The sequence below is a fragment of the Phodopus roborovskii genome, unplaced genomic scaffold (genome assembly GCF_943737965.1).
Source record: "Phodopus roborovskii unplaced genomic scaffold, PHOROB, whole genome shotgun sequence".
Classification (NCBI taxonomy): domain Eukaryota; kingdom Metazoa; phylum Chordata; class Mammalia; order Rodentia; family Cricetidae; genus Phodopus; species Phodopus roborovskii.
Genome location: NW_026126433.1, coordinates 37047249 through 37067780, shown reverse-complemented (window position 1 = coordinate 37067780; position 20532 = coordinate 37047249). Strand labels below are relative to the sequence as shown.

Sequence of the window (20532 nt, the reverse complement as noted above, 5' to 3'; positions counted from 1 at the left end):
CAATCATATGTACACTAGTACCAGGCACTAGTGTCATCTTTTCTCTAAAGGGATATGTAGTAAATATTTTAGATTTTGTAAGCTTAGAAGCAAAATGGAAGACATTATATAGATGCTTATTTAACGAGAGAAAATGTCATTGCATTTTTAATTGGCAAAATGTAAAATATAGTAGTATTGTAAAATTTTCATTATACAAGCCTAGAGCAGAATTATTTTAAAGGAATAATATTTCTTAGTTACAGTTAATGTCTTTATGATCAGATATTTTATAGATGTTCTGTAAAAACTATTCTTAGAGTCTGGGCAGATGGCTCCATAGATAAAGAGCTTGCCATGCAAATATGAAGACCTGAGTTTGGATCTGTAGAATCCACATGGGGCTGGATGGAGATGGTGGCACACATCTGTAAATCCAGTCCTCCTTAAATGTAATGGGAGTGGAGACGACAGAATTTCAGGGAGCTCAAGGGCCAGAGACCCAGTCTCAAACAAGGAAGGCAAAGACCAACATTCAAAGTTATCTTCTGCCTTCCATACATCCCTACTCAAATTCATACAGGAACATGCACACATATACATCATATGTACACATTTAAAAAAAAATGAAAACCAAAAATACTAGTGTAACAAAAATAATATAAACCCAGAGACAGGTATCGGGTATCGGGATTCAAGCTGAAGATCAGAGAAGCACAGCAGCCAAGCTACCAGAGAGCTCTTACCTCTACCAAGGATCAGGTGATCTTGACCTCATCATGGCTGGAGACTTAATTGCCAAGTCTGAAGTCAGAATGCCCTGTTCCTTTCATATATACCTCTCTGGTGCTGGGCATGGGCTCTGTTTCTCTTTTAGACTGATTCACTTTCATGTAGCCCTGGGTAGCCTTGAACTCACAGAGATTCATCTGCCTCTGTCTGGGATTAAAGGTGTGTTCGACCACTGCCCAGCTTCTATGACTGTGGCTAGCTTTGCATTCTGATCTTCAGAGGCTTTATTCTGTCACCACATACTAGGGCTGGGAAGATGGCTCATCAGTTAAAGAGTACTTGTTGTTCTTGCAGAGGACCTGGTTCAGATCCCAGCATGCACATGGTATCTCATACCCATCCCTAATTCCAGTTCCATGAGACCCCTTTTCTGATCTCCATGGCCACTAAGCACATGTGTGCTGCATATACATACATATATGCAGGCAAAAAAATGTGCACACAACCAGATAAAATAAACAAATCTGTACAACAACAAAATCCAAACTATTCTTAGCTTGTGTGCCATGTATAAAAACAGTCATTATGACAGTGTGTCATCACAGATGATAGTTTGCCAGCCCCATCTTCGTTGCTGCTCTACTTCTTGTTTCCTGGGAGTAGTGATTCCCAGCCAGGCTAAGCAGCCTGAAGCACTGAGGGTAGTGATTGTTGGTCTTTGTTCTGGGTGCTGAGGGAACAATGAAACACAATAGAAATCTCTGCTTCCACTAACTAGTATTAAGTACCAAGTAAAAACATAAAATAGGGGAGGAAATATATATATTCCTAAGCAGTCTTACTAAATTAGTACCCTTAATAATAGCAGTAAGCAGGGTTACTTTTTGTTGTTGTTTACTTTGTGGTTAATAAATATACTTGTTTTAATGTATTTGTTTGGCTTTTCAAAATAGTACAAGATAAACTGTTTTTCTTGTCCTTATAGATTTGTGTTAACTGACACCTAGGACTATGGACTTAGGTTGCTGGGCTCTACTGTATTGACTAAACATTCATGATGCTTTATTTCTTATTTTTTTTTAGAGTTTTTAAAATTTTACCTTTGTTTATTGAGAGTGTGTGTGTTTTGTGATACTGGGGATCGAACCCAGGGCCTTTTATATGCCAGGCAAATCATGTACCATTGAGTTATAGACTTGACCTGGAATGCTTTTTGTTTGTAGTTTTAATTATTTCTGCTTTTTTAAATTTTAAATCAGTAGGTGCAGTATAAATACTTAATGTGGCCCAATGAAGAAGACCAAAGATAAATTTTCAATGTAAAATTTTTTTACTGTTTTAGTCAAGTTATTCAGGTACATACTTTGTTTTAAAGAATTGTGAGAAACAAAAGCTAAATCAGAAACAATTATTGCCCCCAAAGGAAATAGTTTTTAGAGGCAGTTTATAAATTATAAATAAATACAGTTGTTTGCTTTTTTTTTTTCTCTTCCTTGAGACAGGGTTTCCCTGTAGCTTGTCCTGGAACTCCCACTGTGGACCAGGTTGTCCTTGAACTCACAGAGATCCATCTGCCTCTGCCTCCACCTGGCATCAGTTATTTGCTATTATGTGTGTAGATATTGTCCCTTTTTTTTTTTTTTTTGCAGAGGGAGTTGTTTGCTTTATTTGGCTTTGCTTTCCTATGCTTTAGGAATGACCATCTGCATCTGAAGTGAGCTGAGGTAGTTCATTGGGAATCAAGAGCTGGAGCAAGAATACAGCAGATAGGATTTTAACAGGTGGATTACGAATCTGGAGGGTGAGGCTGTACTTCAGAGAAAGAAGAGAGGCTGGAGAGATGGCTCAAAGGTTAAGGGCACTGGCTGATCTCCTTGAGGTCTTGAGTTTAATTCCCAGCAAACACATGATGACTCCCAATGAGATCTGATACCCCCTTCTGCCTTGCAGGCATATATGCCGGCAGAACACTAATACTCTTAAACAAAAAACAAATAAAATTTAAAAAGGAAAAGAGAATAGGGGAAGCAAGGTCTGATAGAGGCAAGAACACCAGCTATGTTTGGAGAAAATGTCTTTCTGGCTAAAATATGGTTAAGAAAAAGTAAGTTGAGGCCAGTTTGTGAAGGATCTTAAATACCAAATGGTGATTGGACTTAATTCAGTAGACAGTGGGGGGCAGTGTTTTGAGTAGCATGATCTTAACTATGCTTTCTATGCATTAATCCAGTGGCATTGTTAGTAATAAATGAATGATTGAGGATTTTTTCATTGTTGCCCTTTTCCCCTGTAAAACTAAAGTAACTGTAAACTTAAATTGGCTATCAAATAACAGTAAGAATCTTTACTAATAAGTGTGGGAGAAAGAAATACATACTTATATCCTTATACTGCACCATTTTCCCCCATTTGGTTTTTCTTTTCCTTTCTTTTTTTTTTTTTTTTTAGATTTATTTATTTATTTATTTATTTATTTATTATGTATACATCCTTTCTCCTGTATGTATTCTTGCAGGTCCCCAGATCTCATTACAGGTGGTTGCTAGCCATCATGTGGGTGCTGGGAATTGAGTTAGTTATATACCACAGATGAATTAATCTTCCAGGGCTGGAGAGATGGCTCAGAGGAATATTGGCTGTTCCTCCAGAGGTCCTGAGTCCAATTCCTAGCAACCACATGGTAGCTCCCAACCATACATAATGAGATTAGAGCCATCTTCTGGCCTGTAGGTACACATCCAGGCAGAACACTATATACATAATAAATAAATAAAAATATATCTTTTGAAAAAAGTGTTAAAATTTTAATCTGCTAGAAAGCCTTTATATGCATTTTTCATTTTTTTGTTTTTTTTTTTTTTTTTTTTTTTCCCTTTTGGGTGCTTAATAAATTGCTGATTTCATAGCCTAGTAACATAGGCCTTTTCCCCATTCACTTTCTCTGCATACTCTACTCCATACAGACCATTAAATTCCTTGTGGTGTCCTCTTTCTTTGTCTCATCTGTTGTAGTTGTAACCTTCAGAGAGTCTTAAGAGTGCAGAGAAGGCTGCATATTAAGGTGCTGAGAACTTAAGGTACTTCTTAGACTTGGCTGTGTGCCAGATATTGTGACAGATCATGGAAAGCTGATGGTAAATGTACACAAGTTTTCTGTAGACTTTGTTTGCAGAAACAAATGTTAACCATTAATAATAAACTACTGTGGTAATTACAAACTGGGGTGAGTCCTGTCAGGGGAGTATACGAGGAAAGGGAAATTCAAAGGGAGTGAATTTAGAGGGGAAGGTGTTTTGGAAGAAGTGAATTTAAAGCTAAGAATTGAAATGGGAGAGCATGTAGACAGCTAAAGTGAAAATGGTATTCCAGGTAGAGAACAGCATGCATCAAGGACCCCACGCGGACAAGAATTTGTAGTATTAGATGACCTGAAATGTCATTGTGGCTGGAACAAATTTTGGTCACTGAAGACATAAGATAATCCTAGAAGGATCAGATTATCTGTAGCCATTAAATGATATTAGGGGTTGAGAATGATGTACCTCAGATGGTAGGATGCTTTCCTAACAGTAATGAAGTTCTGGGTTTAGTTCCCAGAACCCCATAAATAGGACAGACTGGTATAGGCAGGAGAACCGGAAGTTATGGGTGTGTGAGGCCTGCCTGGGGTGCATAAAGTTCATTGTGGGAAAAATATTAATGGAAGGCTTTTGAAGTGATAGAATCCAACTAATGTTTAATTAAGCACATTAATAGTACATACAAATCCATCTCTATCTCCACTATACCTACCATGAGTCTAGATCGCAAGACTTCTGTTTTCACCATTGCAGCCTATTGATGTAAGTTATCCATGCTTTCCTTCAGATCTTTTAAGATAGAATTTCTTTCCCATTTCATTTGGAGTAAAGTAAAAAGTGTGCTTCCACTCCAGGAAGCCCAGGTTGCTTTTTACCAGCTATCCATGCTCTTGATCTTCTAACTAAACTTCTTCAGATCTTTACATGGCTGGCCATTGTATTTAACAACAGATCCCACTCTTACACACCCTTTTTTCCTGCCCCTCCCTCCGTCCCTAGCACATTTGTGAGTTTCCTTGTATACTTTAAAAATAGGCCTTATGATGCCTGTCAAGATGGTTCTGTGGTTAAGAATGCTTGCTGACAAGCCTCATGGCCTGAGTTCAATTCTTTCCACATGGTGGAAAGAGAAAACCATCTGCTACAAGTTGTCCTCTGACCTCCACAAAATGCACAGAGGCATCACATGCCCACACACTTAAACACAATCAAAGTAAATAAATAAAATACGTTTAAAATTTTAATGGAGTTTGTGAGATAAGTACCCTGTGGTTGTGGTTCTCAACTAGGCTGGGTTTTGCTCATCCTATTTCTGCCAGGAAGAGGAATGGTCAGAGACCCATTTTCTTCTAAATACTCTACAGTGAACAGGTCAGTCCACTTTTCTTTCCAAAATTGCCTGCTTTAAAAAGTATGTAGTGCTGCATTTGAGAAACTATAGAGTTAGTGATGTTGCATCCATAAACTTGAACCCTAAAATAACTTCATATTTATTCAAGCCATGATTAGAAACATTGCATTTTCTTTCTTAATTTTTTTGAAATTACGATTACACAATTTTCTTCCTTCCCTTTCTTCTGCAACCCTTCCCATGTATCCCCTTGTACACGCTTTTCAGATCATGATCTTTAATTTTAATTGGCCTTAAAATTCATGACCTTTTCTTGAATTGTTGTTACATTCATTTTAAAGTTATTCTATAAGAGTAATAATTTTACAAACTCTTATCAGCAAATTTGGGAATAAGCTTATGAGCTACTTAATTTGAAGAAAAGCATGTGTAGGCATTCTCAGGTAATTTATCAGATGTAAAATATTTAAAACATCGTATAGGATAAAGGGAAATAAAATAATAACATTGGAAGTTACCTTAGCACAACTTTTGGAGAACAGTTTTGATACATTGCAGTTTTAAATGTTTGTACTGTTTCACTTACTCTGTCACTAGTCATTTGTTTACAGAAATAGTGAAGCTAGTAGAAAAAGATACACAAATAGTGCTATTTCTTGAAGCTCTGGTGGTTAAGTGGAAATAGAAGTAATTCAATAGAGCATATTGCTCACAGATCACTAGTATGTCAGTCTATTGTTTTAACATCCCCCAAATGACAGCTATGTCTATAACGATCAAAAGAAAATGTAAAATATATTAAATAGCAGAGGAAATGAAGTTGTAAGAAAACTACAAATATGTGTGCCTCTATGGCATAAGATAGATATTTGCATATCTAAGTCACACATAACAGAAAGCTCTGTAGAAGTGAATACTAACTCTAGCAGTAATAGGACAACTATTAAATTTGTTTGGTTGTTTTATACAGAGTATCTTCCAAAGACAATAACAAAAATGTACTTTACTGCCCAGCATGGTTACTTTTTATTTTATAGATATCTTTTTCCTTTTTAAAAAATTTATTTTTAATTAAGTATATGTTTGTGGGTGTGTGCCTGTGAGTGCAAGTGCCAGCAGAAGCCAGAGGCATGATCTATAGGTGGTTCTGAGTTGTTCTACATGCTGGGAATGGAACTTGGGCCACCTCTCTGGCCCCCACAACAGGACAGAGTGTTGTTGGGTCCTACAACTATGTCTTTTTTTGCTTTAAGTTGATTTTTGTTAGCGTGTTATAGTATAAAACAGAGTTATTTATATTAATAAAATTTTAAATTAGCTAGTGATTCCTAGGGCTTTGTTATTTGCTTAGTTAATATTTTTAATTAATTAATTTTAAGATAAAAGTCAGTTAATGTCTTTTAAAATATTAGTCTTGAATGCACACTTTTATCCTGTAGGTGGCGATAGTGGGTTTTTTTGGTGATGTTCTTTAGTGCTATTTATTTCTCAGAATCTCCCTAAGCTTTGGAATCGTTTAATTACTGATGCTGCTAAAAGAATGCTTATCTTTCATGTGACTTGAAAAATGAGTATTTTCTTATTATTCAAGAAATATTTGTAGTAGGAAAAAAACCTATAATTTTTTTACTTAGTGCAATCTCTGGAAAAATTGATTTTAATTCTGAATTATACTTGCCAACTCCTCAGAATTCCAAAAATTCACTAAATCTAGCAGTAGAACTAATTTGTCACAATGAATTCTCTGAAGTACTCCCTTCCCTTTTCTTTGTGTGTGTGTGTGTCTCTCTCTCTCCTCCCTTTCTTTCTCTCATCTGTCAAGTTCAAGAGCAGCTCAGATGCCATGAATTAAGTGAAGCACAAAAGGGAGAAAGGAGACCCTTTTGAAGAACAAAGGCCTCACATTAGGCTGCCATGTTCTTTTCTGACCAAAAGTGCACCCTGCATGGTTTCTATTGTTGTCCACATGCCCTGCACATAAGGTAAATATAGTAGATCCTCATTACCTCACGTTTTCCTCCCCTTCCTCCTATGCCACACACAACCAGTGGAGCTTTAGGTCTTTGATATCTTAGGCATTCTTAATACAGTTGCTTTATGTCCTTTTAAAAGCTACAGGGATAGAAATGGAAGTGGAGAGCAGGCACACCAAGTAAAACCCCACAAGAAGAGAAAATTAGCTGTTAGATAAGCTGCAACCCAAGAATCCAGGGCAGGTGGAAGGAACCAAAGATTTATGGTATTATTCTACTCTGTGCTAGTTAATATCCTGACTTTTTAAGTTATAACTTTGATTTACATTCACTGTGGATTTGTGAGTTAGTTTTTCTTCTCTTTGTCCACACAGTAGAATGGGCAATTATAACAAATTTAATTACTGGCTGCAGTCTTTAAATGAGAACCTGTTGGTAATCAGCATGTTTACTCTTTGGTGTCATGTACACGATTTACCCATAGGTTTGTTACTCTGTATTTTCTTTGGAATTGAGCTGACTTATTTATAGGTTTGCTACTGTGTATTTTCATTAGTATTGAACTAAGAACTGGGGGAAGAAAAGCTTTAAGTGGAAAATAGTACAGAAATTGGTTGCTTTAATTTTTTTGAGGCAGGGTCTCATGTAGCTCAGACTGGCTTTTGAACTCATTGTCTGGCTGAGGATGATACCTAGTGTTCCCTGCTTCCATTTCCTTGTTACTGGGGTTATAGGTATATTTAACCATACATGGCCAGAAGTTGCTGAAGTTTCATGTTGTATACATTTGAGACTAGTTTGCTTATTGTACAGCTATTTTTATTTTAACATTGCCGAAAATGTGTAGTTCTTGACTTTTGATCATAGTTAACTATAGAAGAAAAGACTCCCGCCCTCCCTGTGCGCCCCCCCCCCACTCCCGTTTACCAGGTAGCTAAAGGCCTCCTTATTCTACTGCAAAGATGGGGTACCTGATGACTAGAGATTTGGGTATTGGTTTTATTTATTTTTTATTGATGTTTAATAAGGATAAGGAGAAACAAACAGGCCGAATAGATGTTTATTCAGGGAGAAATAACTCACAGATGAATACCAGCAGGTTCCTGATCCCAAGGATGCCTCCGGATGTACTCCTGTCTCTGTGCGGCAAGCAAGAGAGCTCTCTGAGCTCCCTCCTCAGCCTTAGTTCCCCAAGGTCATGCCCTGCCCTGTCTCCACCCCTAATGGGCATGGTCTATGCCACAGGTGCAGACAAGGTGAATATCTCACTACAATTTTTATTCTTTGAAAGAAATTGAACAGTCAGTAAATGGTTTGTGTTATTATTAGGGAGGAGATGGAAAGAATGTCAGTTTAAAAATGAAAACATTTATTTTAATGTAGAAAAGAGCAAAAGTTGACCTTTCAGCAACATATAATCTTTTTGTAATACTGAACTTACAGTAAGCAATTTGTGACAACATTTACAGGCTGTCTTGAATTCACTATGGATTATGGGGCTGCCCTTTTAGGACTATAGATATGATTTAGTAAAACCTGGCTTTACTGTAATTGGAGAGGGTGGTGTGCATGTTGGTGTATGTTAAATATTTGAAAAAATGTTTTGACCTTTTGTAAACTCCTGTCATTGCTTTTTAGGAATCATGAATAGTTTCATGATTTGAGGGCACAGTAGTAAGCAAGAATCCTTTAGGTTTATACTTGGCAGCAAAATAAAAGGCAAGAAGTCTCTCGCTTTGTATTGTATAGGAAATTACTGTTACTGTTGGCTGTATGGGATATTCTAAAGATGTAGCCAGAACTCTTAAGAGGCAAGTAAGAGAGACTTGGTCTTGTCTTGCTTTTGCCTCTGGCACACATTAGATTTTTTTTCTTCTTTTGTATTTTTGGGGTGACATTTGTCTTCAGGAGGAATACTGACAGTCACACACGATTGCTGAACTCCAGTGTGTTCATGATATTGTTCACTGGAAACAGTTTTGATATGGATACGTTTAAGCTTTTGCCGTTGAGAGATGGAGAGTGAAATCTCATTCTTTTATTGCATGCTCCATCTCCTGCCATAATATTTCAAGAACATAAATTTGCCCCTATCATAAGGCTTGTCACTAAAATACCCACTGTTTCTCTTTGCTAATCTACACATCCATATAGTTCACACACATAGGATTTCTGTTGTGAAATAATGATCCCCCCCAAGGGTTGTTGTATTGATTTTAACATTTTATGTATTATACTATAAATTAAACAACTTGCATTGTTTTAAATAGTTTAACATTTTAGAACCATTCAGCTTTAAATTTAAAAGCTAAGTCTTTAAAACATATTATATCATTGTCCTATAACCTTAGTAAGCAGAATTAGAAAAATCAAGTAAGAACGAATACCTCAAGAAAGTGCTTATAGAAAGAAGCATTTAGAGCAGTGGGTCAGCTTTTCTTTTTGAGCTTTCTTAGAAGCTTTTTGAAGAGTTGCTGGGGTGATTTTTAAACATTAAATGTATTTGTGTCTAAAACCTTCCTTCTCTAGCTGCCAAGGCCTCACAGGGGTCTCATTGTATAGAATTAAATGATGGTTGAAAGAGAAAGGGCATAGTAAGATTGGTCAAACCTATATTTATTAAAAGATTGAGCATGAAAAGATTTGAAGCCTTACAAGTAGTTCAAGGTAGTAGGATTCATAAAAAGTTGAGATGGGTGGCTTTTTTCCCCCTCTCACATGGATAGATTTTTATTTAAAAGCATTCAAACTGTGCCCTAGGGAGAGAGATGTGCAAGGACAGGAGATCTGTAATAAAATGAAGACTTAAGACAATTTCCTTGAAACCCATTTAACTGAGAATGGAAAAAAGAAATTAATGAACCATGGGGGGCACACAATGTTTTGTTTCCACAAAAATTGATGAAAACATAGGTGGGAAAACAATGATCTTTATGCCAGTCTCACATGTTCTGTGTGTCTCACATGCACCCTGTGTCTCACATGTTCTCTGTGTCTCACCAGCTCTCTGTATTTACTTGGCATAGAAACAAGGGTTGGTTTTATGTTTTCAGATGTATAAAAAAATTAGAAGAAATTCCAGGCATTGGTGGTGCATGCCTTTAATCCCAGCACTCAAAAGGTAGAGACAGGCGGATCTCTGTGAGTTCGAGGTCAGCCTGGTCTACACAGAGAAACTGTTAAGAAGACGACAATGAAACAAGATGCTATGACATTACAGTTATTTTTAATCAAAATGCTAACAGACATAATTAAACTTGAATCAAGTCACAGAAATATACTTTTGTATTATCTTTGGTATTTCTAACTGCTCTTAGGCTGCAATGATAGCATGGAATAATTGTGCCATAGATTATATGGCTCATAAGAGCTAAGTTTTATGTTTATTTCCTTACAAGTTTTCTGACCTTAGAAAATTTAGTATGTTTTCTAAAACTAGAAATTCTTGGCCATTAATGAAACTTTATACTTAACATTTGCTCATCAGGAGTACATGCTTTACCCAGAAAATAACTTCATTATTTCTACATAATACCCAAGAATCAATATTATGTTTTTGTTCTTGATAATCCTCCTTTGGTTGAGGGTAATTTTTTTTGTTTGTTTGTTTTTCTTTTTTTCCCTGTAGACTCTCCATAGATAGCCCAGCCTGACCTTGAACTCTTAGACACCTCATAGCCTCCCAGTGCTTGGATTATAGGTATGAGCTATTACACCTGACTTAAGGTTGGAGAGAATTTAGTGTTTAAGTTGGGTTTTGTCATTTGAATTGTGAAAACACAGTTTTCAGAAGTCAGTCTAATTTGCTGATCCAGGTCTACTGAGAACTTTGTAGCTCTGTCTTATCAGTGCTTGGAAAAGTTACAAGAACTTGAACATTAATCTATACAAACCATTGTTTCATTTTTATGGGGGTGGAGGATGCAAACCAAGCCTGATCTCTTCAGTCTTAGTCTTAAAAATTTTGGGTAGGTAGTACAGATGCAGTTACTTGCCAACCGTGGAGAAACAAGATGATGTAGGACTAAGAGTGTTCTAGAGACCTGATGCTCTTCTCTGTCTTGATTGCCTTGTTGAGGATAGTTTGTAAAGTTACGGGATCAGAGAGTAGGGGCTTAATAAATGGTAATTATTAAGTGTAAGAATTTCTTAAAGAACAAAATATTAGGTAAATGAAGGATATTAAAAACAACACCAGCATGTTGTTAGGCAAATTTATTGGCAAACTGAAGACCCTATTAAATAGAAATTGTGTGCTGTAAAATACTGGCCATTAGCATATAAATATTAATGATTTTAGAAGATTGGGATGTACCTGAAGTTATGCTACCTGAGGTTTTGACAGTGGAACATTTTTTTAAAATTTGTTTATCTTTTATTTTACATATCAATCCCAGTTATCCGTCTCCATCCTGCTCCCCCATCTTTCTCCCCCCCACACACACAGCTGTTCTTCATTCCCTCCCATGGGGAATCAACAAGTCTGTCCCATCACCACATTGAGGCAGGACTGAAGAAAACCCCCCCCCCCCCAGGTCTAGGCTGAACAAGCTATCTCTCCATAGGAAATGAGCTCCAAAAAGCTAGTTCTTGTACTAGGGGTTGTTTCTGGCCAGTGGCCTAGTAAACTGCCCAATCCGCAATCTGTCACCTGCATTCCGGAGTGAGCTCTCACTAGCTTGGGTCAGTTGTTTCTGTGGGTTTTCCCCATTATTGTCTTGAGTCCTTTGCTCATATTGTCGCTCCTTCCTCTCCTTCCTTGATTGGCCTTGGGAGCTTGGTCTAATGGTGAATTATAGATCTCTGTGTTTGTTTCCATCAGTTACTGGATGAAGGTTTGACAATTATGGTTGGTAGTCCTCAATCTGATTACAGGGAAGGCCAGTTCAGTCCCCCTCTTCACTATTGCTTACTTTTATCTAGGTTCATCCTTGTAGATTCTTGGGAATTTCCTCAGTATCAGTTTCTTGATAATCTGAAAAAGGTTCCTTCTATCAAGATATTACTTTCCTAGCTCTCCCTCTCTGTTCTTTGCCCAACTTGACCTTCCTGTTCCCTCATCTTCTCCCTCTTCCCTTTCCTAACCCCTCCTTCCCATGCTCCCAATTTACTCAGGAGAGCTTGTCTATTTCCCCTTTCTAGGCGGATCTATATCTTAGGCTCTTTTTGCTACCTAGCTTCTCTGGGGTTATGTACTGTAGTCTGATTATCCTTTGCTTTTGCCTGATATCCACTTATGAGTGAGTACACATACCATATTTGTCTTCCTAGTTCTGGGTTACCTCACTCAGAATGTTTTTTTTATTTTCTAGTTCTGTCCATTTGACTGCAAATATCAAGATGTTGTTTTTTGTTTTGTGTTTTTTTTTTTTTTAACTGCCAAGTAGTACTCCATACCACTTTTTTTTTTTTTTTTAAATCTATTTTTCAGTGAAGGGGCATTGAGGTTATTTCCAGATTCAGACTATTACGAATAATGCTGCTGTGAACATTGGTGGGCTAATGTTCTTGTAGTATAAGTGTGTATGTCCAATCGTGGTATTGCTGGGTCTTCGTGCCTGTATGATAAGCACTTTACCCATTGAGCCATCTTTTGAGTTCAGTAATCTATATTTAAGATCAGCATGTGAAAAATCATTGTTTCTTTAAAATTAAAGAATATGGGTGTTTTGCATGCATGTATGTCTACATCATATGTGTGCCTGGTACCAGTGGAAGCCAGAAGGGAGTATCAGATCCCTTGGAACTGGAGTTACAGACAGTTGTGAGCCACCATGTTGCTGGGAATTGAATCCAGGTCCTCTGGAAGAACATCCAAAGGTCTTAACCACTGAGCTATCTCTTTGGTTTCCCAGTGTTCTATATTTAAAGATTTTTGTTTACTTTTTAATTCCTGTTCCTCTGTATGTGAATGTTTGTCCAGGTGTTCAGGTGTACAAGTATTTTTGCAAAGGCCAGAAGAAGGTGTTGCATTCCTCAGAGCTAGAGTAACAGGCTTTTGTGGAATACTGGGCTTGTTATGTAGATGTTGGGATCTAACTTTGGTCTCCCAAGATTGAGCAGCAAGTGCTCTTAATCACTGAGCCACTACCTCTCTAGCCCTTTTCTATATTTTAATGAAGCATTCCTCCATGTCTTATGCTCTGAAGAAGGGCCTCAATTGCTATTTTTAATAAACAGTAAGAACAGTATAAGTGTTTATCTTCGTAATAAACAACAGTAAATACTTTTAATCAGTTTCATACGTTTTGCTCTAGATTTGTGGACATAGTGAAGTCTCAGTCACAGCAAATTCAAACTAGATTCTTCAATATTTATTCATATTTGCCCTCTAGCCTATTTTTGATTTAGGATGCTAGGATAATTTTTCTTCTAAAGTTTTATTTCCTTGATTAATGATTTCAAGTTTCTACTTGTTTAAAAAACAAAACTGTATACATCTCCAAGCTAATAGCTTACTTGTAACCAATATTGATAGTTTTTGTATCAATTGAAAGTTGATAGAATGTTTCTAATCTGAAGAGGTCCTGGAGTGTTTAAAGCAACTCTTTTATTTCATAGATTGGTTGTTGATTTAAAGTTGTTAGTAGTTGAATGAGAGATAGCTCAGTACTTCAGCGTCCACCACCCCACACACCGAGAAATCTCCTGTAGCAATCTGTACTTCTGTCTTGAAACAGGATAGGAAATCCTGTTCTTACAGAACACAACTTGTGAAGATTGTCAATAATGATAGACTTATTGCCTGTCTTGTACTCAGTTCATGCTCACGTTTTTCTTTATTTAGATGTAGAAATTAAGGTATTCTAAATAATCCAGCAACTATGATGTTGATAATAAAGAGTAGTAGTTTTAAGTTACAGATGATGTATCTTTATTTTGCCACTGGTGTATAGCAGCTTTATTAATATAATTTGCCAGAATATCCCATTTCTCACCTGTAAAACAATGAATGGTTTCTTTATAGAGTTTTGTTAGTATTGAAGGGGAATATTTAAGCCTATCCAGCATGGTATTTGATCCACCCAATGGTCAGTAAATGCTTATTATATTAAAAACTAAACAGCAGTGTACTTTAGCTGCCTTCCAAGTGCTGGGACTAAAGAGGTGAGCCACCACCACCACCACCCAGTTTATTAAGAGCTATAGAGTCACAAAAACATAGAATAAGGGGGGAGGATATCACAGTTTACGCCTCATTTCCCTTAGAAGGATATTACTCTCTAGTACCCTTGGCAAGTGTTTACATCTTGATTGATGGTGAGTCTCTTCTTTGGGCAGGTGATAGGTTTTCACAGTGCGTTCCAGTAAGAAGTGGCAACAGTGGAACTTGAAGATTCTTGAAGGTTGAGATAGAATATGAATGTTTACAGAGTCTCTGATAACAGGAACCAGGTGGGATAGAGCAGAGGAGCAGTGCAGTTGCAGGAAGTCACGAATATGGTTACTCCCATGAGACTGGAAGGAAGGTATGGGAGTAATGAAGTGTAAGCTTCCTGCAGTGTGACTTCCTGTATCCATCAAATGAATTATTAAAAATGTAACTGTGATTTGATCAAATTTGCATCAGAAAATTATAGCAAAACAACCAGCAATGGAAGTAGATTTCTTTCCCCATGAACTTCATATTATAAGTATGTAATTTATTATTTAAATTAAGTTAAAAATACTTTCCAAGGGGGATTGGAACATGGGTACAGAACAAGTTACAAAAATGACTAAGCAGATTTGCCAGAGAAATAATCTCTAAATAGGAAAAAAAGTGGTACTACAATTTAAATTTTAGTGGATAGTAGATTTGAAAAAGAAATTAATGACAGATCTTGGGAAATTAGATTACTACTAGTGTTATAGACTTAAATATGAATTTATTAGTGACAATACTGTCACCTTTCACATGCACTCATTAGAAGACAGTTCTAAGTTTATTGTTCTTAAAATATGTGCTAATCCCAGAGAAACACAGGCAGAACAAAATGAGACTTGATGTTCTTCATATATCCAAGGGCATCACAGTCAGGAGGTACATATTGTACCATAGCTTTAAAAAAGGAGAAATTGCTGGAGAGTATTCCATTTGTTCACTTGTAACTGTTGAGCCCAGATATTTCATGAAAACAATATATAGGATTTTATTAGTTGCCTTACTCAAAACCAACAGTGAGTGCTGTAATCATTCTAATCTTTTTAAACAAACCTTTAATTGTGGACTTAAGTCTAATATGCCTGATTTAATATTTGTTGACTTTCTCAGACTATTTTTTCATATGTCCACAAATATTTTTGAGCCTCTCTCAGGTTCTATCACACATATGAAATTGCTGTAGTAAATAAGACTACAAATTTTAAAATCATGAGTATGCAGAGAAAACAGAATTAGATGAAATGAGTGGTTTGGTTTAAAAGAATAAATATTAAGAGAAAGTCTTTCTGAGGTGGTAGAATACAGAGAGAAACGGGATAGCCAGAACCCAACTTCCTGGTCCTGACCTTAATGATCAGAAGTTGCAAAGGCCATTAATAGGCATCTGTAAATGAGTGAAGCATACTTTCCTATGGTATTTGGAGAGTTGAGAAGATATGGGAAATTTTATTTTGTATTTACTTTTTGTGGTTTTTTTTTTTTTTTTCTTTTTCAAGACAAGATTTCTCTATGTAACAGCCCTGGCCGCCCTAGAACTCATTCTGTAGACCATGCTGGCCTCCAACCCACAGAGTTCTGCCTACCTATGCCTCCCCAGGTGCTGGGATTAAAGGCTTGTTCATCATAGCCCTGGCTGGTTTTTTGTGATTGATATATATATATATATATATATATATATATATATATATATATATATATATATGTGCCAGACCATGGTGGCATATGCCTTTAATCCCAACACTTGGGAAGGCAAAGGCAAACCCTGTCTCAAAACTGAAACAAAACAAAACAAAACAAAAAGAAAAAAACAAAAACAAATGACAACAGCTTTTCAGGACTTAAATGCTTTTATCTTCCCTAACTCAAGGGTTGTGATTTACAGTGATAATTTCATTCTATATTTGGTCAGGGGAACTGAACCCCACATTAAAACATTTGATCTCAGATGTTTGATATGTTGGCCGTGTTATATGGTCTGTTTTTATTTAGACATTCTTAGTGGTACCACAGTATTATAAAAGCATGAAGTATTTGTTAACTTTAGCTGAAATAAACCAAGGTTTTTACATAAGGAGACAAGATATACCAAAGAATCATAGTATTTTAGATATAGAAGATAATGTAAAGACAATACTATAGCCTCAAGCCATTTTATAGAATTAATTTAAATAATCATTTCTTTAGAATAAACTGTACTTTAAGAATAGCTAATTATGTATAGGTTCTACACAATTAATTCTTTAAAACTGTACAAAAATATTTTCTGTTTCTTCTTGAAACATGAGTGTGTGTGTCTCTTTCAGTGGAACTTGTATTACCAATTTTCATTTTGAGAGTTGTTGGCAACTGTTATATCAGATTTACTTTGGAGCACTGAAAAGCTGTTACTCTGCCATGGTTTTTGTGTAGTATGAAAATTACTTGAGAAGCTGTAATTATAATAGACTAGTTCTGTTAATGTCTTGTTGTGTCTGTTTCTTGGTGTCACCATAGGTAGTATACTGTGATTGCATTGCAGAAGGCCTCACCCCCTCCCCCTTCCCTCTCTAAAGGAGACCAGGGATCCCCTTAAGGGTCATTGTGAATTTTTTGTTGTAATTGCAGAATGAGTGAGTTTGAATATGAAGTAAGAAGAGCCTATATAGGAGAGATGTTCTGGGGCTGCCCTTCTCTACAAAAGGTAATTCAGAAAGCATTTATCGTGGCTGCTTTACCGTTTTTTATCTTGTTTAAAAGCAAACATAAGTAGGCAATGTTGCTTAGTTGATGTGCAATGACATCAGGTTGACAGTCTTTATGATAATGAAAGATTATTGATGAAAACTCAGAGTAAGGGCAGCATTTTGGAAGTTTATCTAACTATTCTTTTTGATTCTTGTAAAATGACACTGACTTTTATTTGAAAAATCTCCCAGTGTTTACCCATTTCCTTTTAATTACAGGACTTTTTTTGGTAACAAGTCTTTAAGCTTCAAACCAAAATTGTCTTTGTCTAAGTCTTCTCTGTTTTTAATCTTTCTCTTAGTTCTCTATTAAACCAAGCTTTTGGATCATGACTGGTTTGTCTTAAGTCTTTGTTATCTGAAGCAGAGCACTTCTTTTGAGAGTTTCTTTGTATCAGAGTTACAGAAATGATTGGATAGGCTTTGACTCTTTTAGTTATGAATTTGATTAATAAGGAAAGATATTTGGTCAGATACTGGAAGCCAACCAGATGTACTAAGCTAAACTGTTTAGCTAAAAAATATTTAAAATCAGATTATAAATAAAAATTTACAAACATTTCATGTGTTCATTTAAGAAAAACATTTTGAAGTGCTCTACCAACAGGTAGATAAGGAAATGTGGTATACATACATAGTAGAATTCTACTCAACTCTAAAGCAAAATGAAATGGCATAAAAATTGTTAGATATGAAAAGTAGTACATTATTGAGGTAACCCGGACTCAGACAAAAATCCCATGTTCTTTCTCATATGAAGTTCCTAACTTTGAATGTTTGTATGGATGTAAATAAAGGAATGTGAGAATGGGCATAAGCCATGAAATTAGATAAGAGGCCACAGGGTGAGAAGTGCTGAGCAAAGGGAGTAGGATGAAGGGCATGAGTGACATGTAAGCAAGTGGGAAGGAGGCTACTAGAGGTGGGAGGGTGAGATGAAGAGGTGAGGAAACAGAAATGTAGGACTGTCCATAGCAGAGTTGATCATTGGCACACACGCAGGCTGAAATGGCTTAGTGGGAGGGTGTTAGACTGAAGAGCATTGACAACAAATAGAGGTAGGAAGAAGAGTCTGGGAATCCACCTTCTTCTTTGTTGTCTTAAGGCAATGATAACCTAGGTAGGGTTCATTCTTTCCAGTTCTTTTCCCACAAGAGTGGAGCAAGAGCTGACAAGAGTAGAAATCAGTGTTGAATTCATTCCTTAGTTAAAAACATTCCCTGAATATTTAAGTTAAGATACACCTGTGGTACAACTACCCCGATTTTACAGAACAATATGGCAAGGAACAGAAAGGAAACAAGTGTATTTTCCTTCCTTCCTTCCTTCCTTCCTTCCTTCCTTCCTTCCTTCCTTCCTTGTATATGTAAAGTCATCTGTCTGGAACTACATGTGTATAGCTCTTATGAGACCCAAGGTTCCATCCCCATTGGTGTGCCCCCTCAAACAAAATGCATGCACTCAGTGCACCATGTTTGGTTGGTATCCATCCATAGAAAGCTTGCCCTTTTCTGAAGAGAAATGAAAGAGGAGTGGATTGGGGTGGAGGGAAGTGTGGGGGAGGGGCTGGGAAGAGGAGGAAGGAGAAACAACAGAATGTATAAATATAAAGTATGCATGCATATATGGCCTTAGTAAATTTCTTTATATTACTTATAAACAGATCCCAAGATAATCCTGCTGATAAACACTTCCTTTGAATGTCTTTGTTTTTGTTTGATTTTCTCATAAATTGTGGCCAGTCTAAATATTTATTTAGAGTAGTTTATTTCATTGTCATGCAGTGTTGAACCCAAGACCTATTTACTAGGCAAGTGCTCTACAATTGAGCTACATACATCTCTAGCCCCCAATAGAATTTAAAAGTACATTTTTGTCAGATAGTATTGAAAGCACTTAGCAATTAATCTTTTAATTATAAGCTTCAGATAACTTGGTTGGTGTTTTAGTTAGAGTTACTATTGCTATGCTGAAACACTATGACCAAAAGCAAGCTGGGGAGGAGAGAGTTTAATTGGCTTACTTTCCAGATCATAGTTGATCAGTAAAGGAAGTCAGGTCAGGAACTCACAAGGTAGGCAGAAACTTAGAGGCAGGAGCTAATGCAGAAGCCACACTAATTTTCTTGCTCATTATGGCTTACCCAGTCTGCTTTTTTATAGAAACCAGGACCACCAGCCCAGGGATTGCACCACCACAATGGTCCAGGACCTCCCGCATCAATCACTAATTAAAAAAATAACTTTTAGCTGGATCTTATGGGAACATTTTCTCAATTGATGTTTCCTCCTATCGGATGACTCTAGTTTGTGTCAAATTGGCCTAAAACTAACCATCACAGTTTGGTTGAGTTTATTTTTAACAGCATATGGTGTGTTTGAGTTACCCAGAGACTTTTCTTCATTAACTATCTCAGTATGACTGTGATCACTTTAATGCTACTAGCCTAGCTGTACTTTGAAGTGCTGCCCATTGGAAACATGTAAAAAAATATTTTGTAGTATGCAGAGACAATATCTAACAGTTTAGATACTAACAAATGCATACTTTTGTATTTTTTAAAAAGATTTTATTTATTTATTATATATACATTGTTGTAGAGGATGCCAGATCTTGATGGATGTGAGCCACCATGTGGTTGCTGGGAATTGAACTCAAGACCTCTATAATAGCAGCCAGTGCTCTTAAACTCTGAGCCATCTCTCTAGCCCCTACTTTTGTATTTTTAAAGAAATCGGTAGTGAAGGATGTTAAAGTTTGTGGCTCAGGCACTGATCCTCTCCATCTTCTTAAGACGAAGGGGTTACTAATCAACAGACTCACTTCAGGAGGCCATCAAGTTCTTTACATTTTACTCTCTTACTATCACTCCGGTTTCAAGGAGTAGAATTTGATGTTGCAATTTGATGCTATAAATCAGTGGTGCTCACTCACACTTTAGTGTCTGTCAGAATCTTCTAGAAAATTTGTTAATTTATGGAGCCCTCACCCCTAGTTTCTGATTTCGTAGATCTAATATAGAACCCAAGACTTTATATTTCTTATATTTTTGGTTGTAAGCCTAGCCTTTAATGGCTGAGCCACATCCTCCAGCTCAAGACTTTATATTGCAAAGTTCTCAGGTAGTGCTGGCCCAGCCACTACTTCTGACTGAAAATATTATAATAAGGCCAAAGAATGGGCTTTGCACACTTAAATGTTATGCACCATTTTCTTAAAGTCAAAACTTGAAAAAAAAACTGTTAGTCTTTCTGCATGTTGTTTATTACATTAAGGAACAACCCTTGCCTCAAAATATTCACTTAAATTTTTCTTTTTTCAACTTTAGTCAAAGCATTTTCCCTTAAATTTGATTCGCTTCTTCTAACTTTTAATAGACTCATTAGGGCCTGTTGTTAAACTGAAAATCACTTTTGGCCTATTAAAAAATACCTTATTTTAATACTTTTATTTCAAGCAAAGATAGATTTTAAAAAAATAATTTTGTATTTGTTCTTTACTAAGATATTATAATTGATATTTGAACAATTGAAACTTTTAAACCAGTCTG

The 20532-nt window shown here is 36.4% G+C and overlaps 1 protein-coding gene across 2 annotated transcripts in view; it reads left to right on the top strand.

Moving 5' to 3' along the window:
- Nucleotides 1-20532, top strand: part of Pou2f1 (POU class 2 homeobox 1) — a 117681-nt gene that overhangs the window by 27953 nt on the left and 69196 nt on the right. Inside the window, exon 2 of one of the 2 annotated variants that reach the window (XM_051186158.1) lies at nucleotides 16864-16939. The exons of the other annotated variant lie outside the window; for it this stretch is intronic. The gene's annotated coding sequence lies outside the window, so the exon portion shown is untranslated. The remainder of the gene's footprint in view (nucleotides 1-16863; nucleotides 16940-20532) is intronic. 2 annotated transcript variants of the gene reach the window in all.